The 15,051-nt window shown below is 38.2% G+C and overlaps 1 long non-coding RNA gene across 1 annotated transcript in view; it reads left to right on the top strand.

The window, feature by feature from the left end:
- The window catches only part of LOC132490830 (uncharacterized), a 70,454-nt gene that overhangs the window by 30,824 nt on the left and 24,579 nt on the right, over positions 1 to 15,051 (top strand). The window lies entirely within an intron of this gene.

Raw genomic sequence — 15,051 nt, 5'->3', positions numbered from 1 at the left:
TCTGGACATGGAGGATGGGAGGAATGGAAATACAAGGTGCAAGAGATGATGTAGAGTAAAATGGATAGAGTTTGGTATCAAAGATACAAAGAGTGATTGGGGGAGGGCAGACTAGACATAGATGTCTAAGTTTTAAAGAGTGAATGGTTAGAAGGGTGAAGTTTCCCTTAATCAAAATTTTGGTAAATGAAGAGTTAGTTTTAGAGGCTCTGTAATCTGTTCTGTTTTGGATAAATCACATCACAAAGCTCTACATCTTAAAAGTCTCCATTGGCTCCCTAGTACCAATGGGACAGATTTTAACTTCTCCTACCTGGTCTAAAAAGGCCTTTAACATATGACCTCAAACTGCTTCACTAAGCCCTATATAGCACCCTGAATGCTTGATGTTCTACATCTACTCGCATACACTAAATTTTTCCAAAACATGCCAGGCAAGTGCCTCAGGCATGTTGTCTCTGTCTTCAATGCCTGCTTTCCTCTTCTCCAACCAGAAAACACATCCTAGTCCTAGCACCAGCACTGAAGATGTCACATTGGTGAAGCTGTTCCCAGCTCTCCCTGGCAGAGCCGATCACTCTTGTTTTTCTCTGTCATGATAGCTCTTGTTCATAACTTCAGTAGTGTGTTCCATCTCTAGTCTATGGGCTTCTAGTCTATGGAAAGGGACCGTATAATATTTATCTTTGTATTGCATTACTGCATGTAGTTGCAATTTAAATATTTGTTAGAAAGATGATTTAAACGTGTGAGAAGAAGAATGGGCTGCAGTGTTAGATTAAGAGTATTTTAGGGAGAGACACTGGATATGGGGGATTTGTATGGTAATCTGGGAGAAAACTGTTCCAATAGACCAGGGCGAGGAAGTCTAGACTCTCAGTTGCTAAAGACAATGCCAAGGAAGGAAGAGGGAGCAGAAAGAACAGACTACCTTTTAAAGAAGTCTAGTTATGAAGTAAGTGAAAAAGAGGATGGCTTTTTTAAAGTTGAAAGCAATAATGAGAAAAGCTTAACTTAAGTTTGGTAACAACTTGGGCCTTGATTTACCAAGGAAAAGAGGGATTAACTGAAAAAAAAATGAGGGAAAATTAAAGGAACTAGAAGAAGGTGTGTTCAGAGGATGGGAAAATTTTGGAGAGATCTCTCTAAAACAAGAGCAAGAAAGGAAAGGATAGTTTAGATGAGTTATGAAGAGAAGGAGCGAAGTGGGGAATTCATATTAAATGGCCTAAATCTTCTCCCTGTTGAGAGGGAGACAATCAGAAGTAAGTTTTAGATAGATAACAAATAATAGTGAAGTCAACAGAAAATAAACCAATAAAATCAGAAAAATATTATTGAGAAACACTGAAAACCCAGCTGAGGCCAGGGACCATAAATTTATGGTCCCTGTAATACACATCACTTTGCAACATCCTTCAGCAATATGCAGCCATGGAATAGGAGTGGAGAAAATAGATTGTGTCCAGGATTGGGGAATAGAGTGAAGGTGCTAATGAAAGGAAAGTCTAATTGATTCAACATGGGATCTTTAAGTAGGTAATGAGGCCAAGGAGGTAGTCGGTCTTTCTCATACCTGAGGACAGTACAAAGGGGTTAAAAACCAAGAGTCACGATGGGCACAAACAACAGATTCCATAGAGGCATGGGAGCTCATGATGTGAGGAGAAGGATGCTGTGGACTGAGAAATGGATTTCAGACTTTGATATCTTGAAGGACCAGTTCTAGGTAATGACCAGGATGTCTCTGCCTGAGTTGGACAGTTGGGCCGAGGGGGTTGGAAGGATCACTGATGATCGTGGTGGTGGGGCATGGAATGAAGAGACAGAGTTGGATCCAGGTGTTGAAGTTGTAGACGCTGAATCTCCTGGAAGTCAGTAAATAGAAGCTTTAAAGAAAGCAATAACAAATAAGAGTTACAAAGGAGAAGGGCTTGATGAGCAATGGTTGCAGATCCTTGGAGCCTGAAGGAGAGTGGGCAGTAAGAATAATCTCATCCCCTTGATTCTGCTTTGGGGGAGCAGGACAAGTAGACATGTCCTTTTGAGAGGGCAGAAGGGAAGTGGTATCATGAAGGGAAACCAGAAAAGATAAAAAGAAGGAGGGAATGTCCTAGGCAAAGAATGAATTTGTTCACAATAGACATGTTAAATATGTACTAAGGTAAATATAACTAACACTAAAATAAATTGCTATTCAGAGGTTATCAGTTTAAGACATAAAATGTTTAGCAACCAAAGGATTTTGTAGCTAAATGTATTGCTGCTATTCATGAAATACTTTAAAATAAACTTACATCTCAAAATGTCCTATAACCAATAGACCCTAGCCTAGGATTAATTTCATTATTGATTTACACTTTATTTTAGATCATAATTTTTGGATGCTTAAAATTTCCTGGATTTCCTCCAATATACAATATAAAATTTTAAAAGATAATAAAATAATTCACAGTAGTTCACTAAATTTTGTAGTTTACTAAAGTTTACTGAGTATAAAATATATACCAGTTATTGTGCTATGAACCAAAAATGCTCAGAGGGGTCATCAAAGAGTATTTCCTTTTTTAAGAATGCTGAGATTTCAAATGATTTTTCATTTAGTATAAGTATGCAAATAATATTTAAATATAATCAGAAAATTGGGTGGCATTTAAAAAATAGATTATTTTGAACTTTAACCTTATTATTAATAGATATATTTAAATGGTTCAAACATGAAAACAATTCTAAAAGATTATAATGCTGTTTTAGAACATTAAATATAATGAAACTAGGTTGTTTATGACTTCTTACACATAAGTCTTACACCTAAAACACTTCATCTTAATGTAAGTATTTATGCTCTGAGAAGATTTGGAAAATGTAGGTTTGTGTCTGTCATGTCTGTAATTATATCTGTTTTATAAACTAAATAAATATTCAGAAATTAGTTCCTTTGGGTAGAAAGTAGAGCATAACTCTAATGTCTTATGTGAAACTTCTAAAAGTTTTGTGGTTTTTATATTATCTGAAGATTTACTTTATTAAAAGTAAAGTAAATTAAAAAACAAAGTCATTGAACCATCAAAGAAAAATGGTTTTGAAATATAGTCCTTCGTTGTGGTGTATATGAAAAGCAATTTTTGCTTATCATATAATTTTCCTATTGGGTAAAAAGCAGGAAAACTGTTTCATGATTAAACAGTAACCAAACTGCTCATTTACCCTTTTCTGCCTTTTTGTAAAGTCACAGGTATATGGCTGCCAAATCAAAAGGAGCCAAGAAAGGGTATAGGACTCCATGAACTGAGTCACTGTAAATTGAATCCACCATGTCTAAAGATTCTGTTTTATAAACCAATATTTCTCCACACACTGAAAGAAAATTGCTAAACTAAAATGCTAATATTTTACTTTCTCTAATTATTTTACTACCAAAGCTCCTCTAGTTCCAGGTATTTATTTTCAAATTGGTATAATAAGTCTATTCAAATCAGTTTATATGTCCCCAAAACAGCTCTAAGTTTTAACTCTAGCCTATACTTCCCCTACCTTTGAAAATAACTTGAGGGAGTGTACAGAATTAGTATCATTCAGTAAGGTTTTTTTTAAGCTGATGATTTATTTCAGAGAAAACGAAAACTCTCTACTATTTTAGCTAGTGACTTTGAACAAGTGGCTAAAAATCTTTTAAAAAAATATTGGAATGCTTATTGTGAGCATTAAATTAGACCATGTTTGTACTCAATAAATATTAGATTCAAATTAACTGACTGATATTTGGCCGAAAGAAAGAAAGAAAGAAAGAAAGAGGGAGGGAGGGAGGAAGGAAGGAAGGGAGGGAGGGAAGGAGGAAAGAAAATACAGAAAGTTGCATCCCACCAACCAAATTCCTTCAGATGCCTTTTACTCAGAGAATTAAATAGGCTCTTCCCAGAATATTTTAAATGTATGTTTGTTAATTTAGAAAGTGCTAGGAATATATCTATTTATTTAATAAAATACTACTTCAGTGGCAGAATTTGGATAGCCCTATGGATGCATTATAAGATTTGAGTCTCATATTCCATTGTGTTGGAAATCTTTAAAAGAAGTATTTTTCCATGTCAAAATCACACCTAATGCTGTATTTTTGCATAAAAATATTTTTTTATTCCTGACAACAGATGGGGGTGTAATAAACATGCTTGAATTTCTGTGCTTCCCAAAAGACTTCTCAAAGGTGAACTGTGAATGAGGACCATTTTTTCCATTGGCTGTGAACTGGGGTTTGAGAAAACAGGAGGGAATAAGCTTGGCCAGGAAAATGAGCCCTATACCTCTAATGCCCTGGAAGGAAGGAAAAAAGGAAGGAAGGAAGGAGGAAGGGAGGGAGGGGAGAAATCTGGATTTGTCAGGATTTTCAGCCACAATTCCAGCCTTATATTTGCTAACCACCTGTTTCTTGTCCTCCAGCTTAGTTCTTTTGCTGTCCTGACCATGTATGGCTAGATACATCTTGATTCTCACGTACATCTCTGCCTTCAAACTTGACTCGAACCTGCCCTACTCTATTCTCTTTTCCCCAAAGGTATTATGTGCTCACTTCCAGCCAATGATTGTTTTGTGCCCAAGGTCATCCACCTACTGAAGCTTCCCCACCTCAACTCGAGAAAGTTCAATTCACACATCCTCCCACTTACACCTTTATCACTACTGCACAACCCCTCATTCTTTCCGTAAAACTGCACACTCATAAGGAGAGTATCTTTAGGAAAGGTTCTCGATGGCTATGGAAAGTTCAGAGCTCTCTCTCTGCCTCAAAGCAGGAGTTAATTTAAATCATCTCAAACAGATTAAGTCTCTCTCTCTCCCTCTCTATCTCTCTTTCCCCACCCCACACTCCTGAAAAATCATGTCTAAAAGTGATTTGTGATTCAGCTCTTGAAGCAAGGTGGGCAGTTTTAGTTGCAAGTTAGGTTAATCAGTTGTCTTTGTTTTAAAAACCTTGGGATGAGGAGGTGCTTCCACTGACAGACCAGTCAAGATAAGCTCTTCAAAGGGTCTGTCAGGAGGAGACAAATTACAGTGGAGATTACTAATGAGGGTAGTTAATTTGTTCCTGCTCTTCTCCTGTCCTATGACTTTCCAGAAAGGTTCAGAGAGAAAAAGTCACACAGCTTTACTGCAATTCATTCCAGTGGCTCTCCTAGGCTTGTGGCTAAAAAGTTTAACTATTTTAGGGCTTCCCTGGTGGCGCAGTGGTTGAGAGTCTCCCTGCCGATACAGGGGACACAGGTTCGTGCCCCGGTCCGGGAGGATCCCACATGCCGCAGAGCGGCTGGGCCTGTGAGCCATGGCCGCTGAGCCATGGCCGCTGAGCCATGGCCGCTGAGCCTGTGCTTCCAGAGCCTGTGCTTCTGGAGCCTGTGCTCCACAACGGGAAAGGCCACAACAGTGAGAGGCCCACGTACCGCAAAAAAAAAAAAAAAAAAAAAAAGTTTAACTATTTTAAATATCCATCTCCTTTCTTCCTATAGCTATTTATGTCCACTTACCTTTTTGCTGAATTCATGGCAGCTGTTCAGTCTCCCAGAGCTCCTGCCTTATGGTCTCCCATAGTATTTGATGTATTCATGATGTCTAACTTATATCAACCCTGTTTCTTCTGCCTTGCTGCCTTACACACAGTCTCAAGGTTTCCATCATTGTTCAGTTTTTTAAGATTTTCATCATACTTACCTGTGTCCTTGTCTGTATAAGTTAAGGACTGAGACCGCATAACAATCTTAACAGAGGCATAGAAAAAAATAATGTTTTTTTTCCTCTTTCTCATGAAACAAAAAATCTGGAGAGAGTTACTGATGCTGGTTCATCAGCTCAAAAAATGTTAGGACTTAGGTCTTTCTGATCTTCTTGACATTTGTGATCACAGGGTGTCTGTTGTAGCTTCAGTCCTCAGGTCCAAATTCCAGGCAAGACGAAGGAGAATGGGGAAAAGGCCAAGGGACCACATACCAGCTAAATCAGCTCATCTCTTTAAAGAGATTTCCCAAAACTACACCCAGTCACCTTTCCTTACATTTCACTGGTCAAAAATAACTCTAGGAAAAATTACAAAGTTTAATATTCTAGGTAGGCTCATTGGCCTTCACACAAAAATTTTAGGTTTTGTTAGGAAGGGGAAGAGGAGAATGAGTGTTAGATAAGCAACAGGCAGCATATGCTACACTGTCCTTTCTCTTCTGTTGGATCGTAAACCGTTACTCATAATGAAAAGAGCATACAGTTTTGAACTAAGGACCTTGAGTGTGACGGTTAATTTTATGTGTCGACTTGGCTAGGCCACGATACCCACATATTTGGTCAAACACCAGTCTGGATGTCACTGTGAAGGTACTTTTTAGATGTGATTAACATTTAAATCAGAAGACTTTGAGTGGATACTTTCCATAATGTGGGTGGACTTCCTTCAATCAGTTGAAGGCCTTAATAGAAAAAGATTGAAGTCCCCCGAGGAAGAGGGAATTCTGCCTCCAGATAGCCTTCAGACTTGAGCTGCAAAAGCAGCTCTTCCCTGGGTCTCCAGTTTACTGACCTGCCTTGCAAATTTCAGACGTGCCAGTCCCCCCAGTTAATACACACACGCATACATACATATATACACACACATCCTATTGCTTTTGTTTCTCTTGAGAACCTTGACTAATACACTGGTTTTGAGTTTTAGGTCCTAGACTTACTAGTTGGTTACTAGTTGGGTGACTTCAGACAAGATGCCTAGGACTCAGGATTAGTTGGACTAAATCAGGAATGTTAAGGCTGTGCTCTAAACATCTTGAGTAGGTGGGTTTATGGTGGGTGAGGAGGGAGGAATCTTGGACCTTCTCATTTCTGTACTCTTATTTCAACTGCACCTTGAGTTCTGTTTAGTTGTTTTTTTAATTGAGCTTCTCCATTAAATTCCACTTGAAGAAGTGGATCTATTGATTAAAATAAAACACCAAATGTAAATCAACTATACTTCAATTAAAAAAAAACACCAAGGGATCTTTAAGTCTCATTCCAGCTCTAACAAATGTGTCATAATTAAATGGATTCAGCTTGAGACATGCTGGCATCTCTGACTGGTGGGACCAGTTGGGATTGTGGCTAAGGGAACTGATCCTCAAAGTAGATGAGCTGCCCCCAAATATCAATGCCCCAAATGACCATGCCCTAAGAAGAGTTGTGAACCTAGACTAGATTAGTGTAGATATACAGGAGGTTCAGTCTAGTGTATAGGGAACAGCAGTAGGCATTTGCAGATGGTGATGATAGTTGAAGTCAGGTAGATTATGGTGTCATAGGTTAAAACCATTGTTTAGTTTGATCTGAGGCTACCCAAGTAATTGTCTGCTTCTCCACCTGAGGTGAGGGAGATGCTCCTGGTATACTCACTCCTGATCAGCTTGCTTCAAGAACAGAGGGGTTGGGGCTTCCCTGGTGGCACAGTGGTTAAGCATCCACCTGCCAATTCAGGGGACACAGGTTCAAGCCCTGGTCCGGGAAGATCCCACATGCCGCGGAGCAGCTAAGCCCGTGCACCACAACTACTGAGCCTGCACGCCTAGAGCTGGTGCTCCGCAAAAAGAGAAGCCACTGCAATGAGAATTCCATGCACCACAACAAAGAGTAGCTCCCGCTCGCTACAACTAGAGAAAGCCCGCGTGCAGCCAAAAATAATATATAAATAAAATAAATTTTAAAAAGAACAGAGGGGTTTATCTTGATATGCGAATCTCTTTTATCATGGTGAGGCTGGCTCCTGCAAGTAAGGTCTAACACCGGTAACCTTTTTATTGTCTGAGATGCTTTGTTCACAGGAGATACTCAATAAAACTATGTTAAATAAGTAAATCCTCTGTAACACTGCAGCTCCAAATATGAGCCCAAAGGTTGGCACAGTACTGTATGTAAAAACATCATTTCCGGGCTTCCCTGGTGGCGCAGTGGTTGAGAGTCCGCCTGCCGATGCAGGGGACACGAGTTCATGCCCTGGTCCGGGAAGATCCCACATGCCACGGAGCGGCTGGGCCTGTGAGCCATGGCCGCTGAGCCTGCGTGTCTGGAGCCTGTGCTCCGCAACGGGAGAGGCCACAACAGCGAGAGGCCCACGTACCGCAAAAAAAAAAAAAAAAAAAAAAAAATCATTTCCACGTTCTTAAGGAGATGTCCTCATTAAAGTTTATACCCCACCAAAAAAAATAAAAGCAAATCTTTGTTATCCAGTTGCAAGAACATTTCTGGCGAAAGACTTAAATTAACAGGAGAATTGACATATGTTGTTATAGACCATCTCACCATGCTATCTGAAAATACTTCTACAAAAAGAAAAAAAAGGCATTTTTATCATAATATGGTGAAATATAATACAAGTGGAGTTTATTGTTGGAACTCTTTTATTGACCCAAACTAATTCTCTGTGAAATTTGACCAGTCTGCTTTTTGCCTTTCATTCATTATATTCTATAACAGCTTTAGGAAAGGTGGTTTTGACCAAAAGGGTATCAGATATAGCTTAAAATTAATAATTTAAAATCTTTGGCAGTATAAGTGATTGAGAGCACTTATTTTTTTCTTTTTAATTAGTAGTATCTGGTTTCAAATCCTGAGTCTAAATACTTACTAGCTGTGTGACCTTGAACAAACTGCTTAATCTCTGTAAGTCTCAATTCCCTCACTTGTTAAGTAGGGATAATATTAGTACCTATTGCTTGATAGGGATTGATTTTAAAGATTTTATGAGAAAGTTTGTAGAGAATACTTAGTTAATACTTATCCCTGGCACATAATGAGAATTGGATAAATGTTAGCTATAATTATTCCACTTTGAAACAAAACGATGGCTGCATTTAATAGATATAAATCACCTTTAATTTCTAAATAGAAGTGGCATCTTGTAAGTGGCAGCAATTACAATGCTCTTCTATTTACAGAGTTTCTTGTTTGCACATTAAAAATATTATCTTGATAGTATCATGGTCTAAAATGGCTCTGCTCACTCTGACTTTGGAGAAAGGTGCTCACGAAATGAAAAGTCATACTTTAGATCATCAGTATAGGATCAGAGAGGAGATGAGGTCAGGAAAATCAGTGATGAAGGATGAGGAGGGAGGAGAGGGATGGAGGAGCAAGGGAGGGAAGCAGGTAGAAAAAGAAGGAGGGAGAGGGAGGCTTTGTAAACAGCTTAGGGCAACTGGCTTCTGGGTAATTGGAGCTGAACCCTCAGGCAGTGGGGCTGATTAACGACTGAACCTCGGCTCTCCCCTCCTTAGAGACCACCTCCACTGAGCACCCCTGCTGTTCACACTTTTTTCTTCCTAGTCATAATCTCAGGGTTGTCTCAAGGTGATAGTCTCAGGAGCTACTTTCAAAATACCTGCAGCTAGTGTTAATAAATTGCAGCTAGTGTTATTTTACTACTTATAATTTAGGAATTCAAACACTGTAAGATCACAATTAAGGAAAAACTACGGGGAAAGTTATGAAAGATACTAAGTTTACTTAGGAAACACCAACGTAAAATTTAGCTCAATGACCTAAGGATAAGTTTGGAATTGCTGAGTATTGTGAAATGAGGAAACTAGTTTTTAGCCAGTCAATGGGCTTAAAGCTAAGGCTGAAATCAGAAAGACTGGCAACTGGCAAGAGAAGTTAAAAACAGGGCTGACTGAGGATACCTGGTTGCATTAGTGAGAAGGCAGTTGGTCTCTCACGGAGACTGGCACCGTTGACATTTATTCTAGCTAAGAGTCAAGCTGGGGAACAAGCTGGAAGCCTGAAACTCCCACACACTTCAAGAGCATCTTGATCAATACCTCCAATCCATTCTGCTATGATAGCAAGTCTGCCTCTGTTTATTTAGCTTTAATCGCTACTCAATTAGCAATACCAGAGTTGCTCACAAATCCATATTTAACTAACATATGCTGTACACGTTTTCTCTTCATTCTTATTCTACTATCAAAAGCAGCATACGTTTTAAGTTCACATCTGTAACTAAGGATATCACATTTCTATTTTTCAGTTTTTTTCTTTTGTTGTCACTTGTTCTGGTGCAAGGTCTTCATCTTAGCCAAGAAGAGTGAAATGCTCAGTAACTGAGGAAGACAGTTTTCAGACCAAGGGGGTGTGTTATCTTGGGAAACCCTTAACCTAGAATTTTGTAACAGACATAAAAAAGTCTCAAACTCCAAGTATTGAATAATAATATTTAAAGCGTCTTGCATGAAGAATTCACACATATGCCAGTATCATTATTATTTTCCTTATTTACACTGAGTGATAATATGATGAACTGGAAAGAACATTCACTCTTGGGCCACACAAACAATATTTGAATCCTGACTCTCCCACTTACTCTAGTTGTAACCTTGAACAAATGACTTGACCTCTTGGAGTATCCATTTTCTCTTCTATAAAAGTGAGATGCTGGGCTTCCCTGGTGGTGCAGTGGTTGAGAGTCCACCTGCCGGTACAGGGGACACGGGTTCGTGCCCCGGTCCGGGAAGATCCCACATGCCGCAGAGCGGCTAGGCCCGTGAGCCATGGCCACTGAGCCTGCGCGTCCGGAGCCTGTGCTCCTCAACGGGAGAGGCCACAACAGTGAGAGGCCCGCATACCACAAAAAAAAAAAAAAAAAGTGAGATGCTGCCCATTTTGGAGAACTGTTAGAATGAGAAGAGAAGATGTATGGACAGATATAGCACATGATAAGCATTCAGTAAACTATTATTTTCATTATCCTTGTTATCACTAATCATATTTTCTCATATTGTCAAATCACTCTAAAATATTGTTGATTTTGTGTATGTTCTATGAAGGTATCATATTTCATACATTTTACTAATTAGAGAACATCTGTCATTGGACAAGGCTCTTGAAAAGATAATGCTCTTAAAGCAGAGAATTTATAGAATTTATATGGTGGTAACAGTGGTGGTGGTAGTCATATTTACTTTCAGAATCTTGGTGTTCAATTCTTTTTTAAGAAATATTGATCACTTAATAAATGCAAAGTAAGACAATTCCTACTGTCAAGAAAAATAAACTTAGTGTGGGGTATGGACAAAACACAGGGAAGAAAATCCAATGGGTGCGGTAAACATGACACAAAGTGAAGAGAAAGTTGGATAGATGGACCAGTAAAGATTTGATGGTCATTGAAAAATTTAACCTGAGGACATGAGGAATGAGATGAAGAGGAGGGAATTTCCAGTAAAAGAACCAGCATCATAGTAGATACAGGGAACTGGGACATGTTGGGAGATAAAATGATAGCATGCTATAAAACATTTCCCCAACTCTTTTAATAGGTCAAAAATTTTTTCAAATAAAATTTTATGCAGAGCCCTAATACGTAAAATATTTCAAAGTAGTAATTATTCTATCAGTTCAAATTTAGCACAATTATTCCTATAATGTTCTGGTCTAATGACATGTAGACATTTGAACCCCAAGGTAATAGACAATAGTTGCAGCCTCAGCATCCATTGCACTGGACGAAAATTTCATGTAACTTCTGAAACACATCTTGGAATTATTAGGATTCCAGAGAATTCATTTGAAAAATCACTGGGATAGAGGGATTTGGAGTACAGCCTGATGGGTTTGTCTTAACACAATTAAAAATGGGAGTCTTTGAAGGTTCCTTAGTGTGGGAATGATACAGAACAGCACTGCTCTAGAAAGATTAATCTTATCAATGAATAGGATAAACTGGAAGAAAAAAGATTGGAGATAAGGAGATCTTTTAATTATCAGACTGTTGAAATAGTACAAAGGGCTGAACCAGGGCCTGGAACTAAGATGGCAGGAATGAGGTATTTATTTGCATTCTACTTTAAATTGGAACTTTGTTTTCTAATAAGAGAACCCTGTTTTATGGGGGGGTTTTTTGAACATCTTTATTGGAGTATAATTGCTTTACAATGGTGTATTAGTTTCTGCTTTGTAACAGTGCAAGAGAAGAGAACCCTGTTTCAATTTCACAGTCTTAAAGGTACTATTGCTATTATTACTTCTATGTCGAGCACATAAATTTTGTTGGTCTTTAAAATTTTCAGTTCTTTGGAAATTAACTGTTACATAAGAAATGAAAGGGGCTTCCCTGGTGGTGCAGTGGTTGAGAGTCCGCCTGCTGATGCAGGGGACATGGGTTCGTGCCCCGGTCCGGGAAGATCCCACGTGCCGCGGAGCAGCTGGGCCCGTGAGCCATGGCCTCTGAGCCTGCGCGTCCGGAGCCTGTGCTCCACAACGGGAGAGGCCACAACAGTGAGAGGCCCGTTGTACCGCAAAAAAAAAAAAAAAAAAAAGAAGAAAGAAATGAAACCTTTTGGTTGGAAATGTTGATCTGAAGATTTTTCCTTTTTTTTTTTTCTTTAGAGTTTTAGTTATTTAGCTCTTGGTTCATAAAGACTCTTAGGTTACTTTTCCTGATTACTCTTAAGGTACTTAACTAAATATAAATCACATGTCACTATTTAAGTGTATAAAATTTTTAGTAACTTGGTTTAAATAAGTCCAGACCCTTTAATTTCTACAGTATTTCTATTTTTTGTTACATAAACTTAAGACAGGATGTTAATTTTCCTTAACATCTTTCCTAAAGCGTAGGCTTTTCTGACACTGGAACCAGAGTGTAGAGAGAAAAGATTTTAATAGCTTTGTTGCAAGGCTTCAGAAATCAGAGGCAAATATTTTGAAGACATAAATACTATGTCTAAAGGTTTTATAACACCTTATTTATCAATCATCACCAATAAAATAATATTCCATATAAGTAAAAATTCCAAACAGTGGAAGCTTATTACTTTAGATGCCTTCTTTTTCCATTTTGATCACTTTGAAGGAAATCTTTTAAAATGCACTCCCCAGTGGCTTGCTGTTGGAATGGCAGTATTATTCAAATCATAATGCCTTTTTTTCAAAATTCAGATACCTTTCTGATTCATATCTTGACACTTCTATTTCCAAAGTGCGTGATTTCTTCAGATTTCTCATTTATTATCACTAGTCAGCCTGTGTGGACCACCAAAACAAACAAGAAAGGAACACAAAAAAATGTGTTACAATTGCATATAAAATAAAAGTCAGTATAAATCATGATCTTCAAGACTACTTTGTGGCAGCCATGTAGCCATCAGAAGTATTTTATTGGTATCCTTTATATTGACTCCCAATGGGTAAGGTTATTGAATAAGGATTTCTGATTAAGTTGACTATTACTGTAATTTTCTGGGACATTCATAAACTTAAATATTTCCATTTGATTCTAGGTGATTTATGTTAAAAGGTATGATAGGAAGGACATAGAGAAAATATCCCAAAACATTAAATAAACTGTTGTTTTTTTTGAGAGTCATGGCTGCAGGAAATGACATCCACTTGGTGTTTGGTTTTGCTAGCTATTACAGGGAAAGTTTATTTTTCTGAGCAGATACCCCTGCACTCCCATTGTACCCTGCGCTGCCCTATATCATGGTTCATGTCATGTTGTCTTATAGAAATTTTTGTTTAAAATCTATCTGCCCCTCTAGGCTTAAAAACAACTCCTAAACGGAAGGATATGCCTATTTTATAGACACAAATATGTACCCAATATGCACTTATTAATACTTTCTGGTTGTAACTGAAAAGAATATTTAAGATCAGTATAAAACCAGACAGATGCAAGAAACTGAGACAATTAGGAATAATTTACACTTTCTGGTTCCAGTCCTTGAGGGAATCTTCTATGTAAAAACAAAAACAAAAAAACAACTTCTGCCAAGCCTTACATCTTATCTCTATCCCAGCCTTCCAATCTCCTTTTCCAGCACTTCTGGATAATGATTTAATGATTCTCTGCTCCAGGCAAGCCATTTCTTTGTGTTCATCACATGCTCCATGGAAGTTCCCTTCTATACCTTCTTTGAAATCTTTTGGAGTCAGTTCCTGGCTCTGACTGACTCTCAAGTACTTAAGGCAGAGAGGAAAGGACATTGAATATGGTCATCATTTTTAGTTCGAAATCAAAGGTTTATAAACTTTAAAAGTGACAAGGGTGGCAGGTAATTCCAACAGTAGCTCCTTTTTGTCACTTCCAATATGCGCTTTATACAGAACTAGGCCTTGTGTACACATCATTTATTATCCTGATAAGTTACTTTTAGACCCATTTTTAAGGACATAAAACTGAAGGTCAGAGAGGGTAAGAAGTATGTCCAATGGCACAAGAGAACATTACAGATTCAGGATCAAAGCCAGGTTTATCCCATAGCGCTGCAAACAGCATCCTCATGTTTTCTGGTCTCCTTTCTTTGTAAGGAAGTCTACGTTTTCAGAACCAACCTGGCATTTTCGTGAAAACTTCCCCTGACAAACTGCTCTCTTTAGTTGCCAAAGCCCTTTTCCTTCCAGGTTCTAAACCTAGGAGAATTAACTTGTTGGGTTACAAATAGCTACATACGGAAACCAGATTGATACACAGCAGCCAGGAATTTGCATTTTAGTAATAAACTTTGGACAAACTAAAATTTTTCTGGAACATGCTGGGATTTCAGGCGCTGTGACCAGATTCTTGGAAGGTATTTTGAGGCAGAGATATTTACTGGAGATCCATCAAAGGCATAAAGCTGTTTCCTTAAGTTTGTACAATCTAATCTTTTCTAGTTGCAGGATAACAATTTATAGTTAATATTAGTGATAGTGGAAGAGTTGCTTTATTTAACAGAGAAGGCTATGGATGGTAATGGTTAATGTCTGTGTTTAATGTGTGGACTGAACAGGAAAGATGAACCCTTAGAAGTAAAAGGCATACAGGGGGACATGACAATTGAAAGAAATGTCAGAAGGAAAGCAAATGCACTAGGTATTCTTTTCAGAGTAACAGTTTCCTTACCATGACAAGAAACAGAGGGAAGGAAAGATTTCATGCTTATAGATGGCAAGCAATTTTCTTCAATTACAGTATTTCTCTAGTACAGTGCTGTCCAACAGAATTTCTGTAATGATGGAAATTTGTTTATATCTCAGCTGTCTAGTGAAGTACCTGCTAGCCACTTGAAA

This window comes from Mesoplodon densirostris, chromosome 5 (assembly GCF_025265405.1).
Source record: "Mesoplodon densirostris isolate mMesDen1 chromosome 5, mMesDen1 primary haplotype, whole genome shotgun sequence".
NCBI lineage: Eukaryota > Metazoa > Chordata > Mammalia > Artiodactyla > Ziphiidae > Mesoplodon > Mesoplodon densirostris.
The sequence above is the reverse complement of the archived record's forward strand: the minus strand, read 5'-3'. Positions and strand labels throughout refer to the sequence as shown.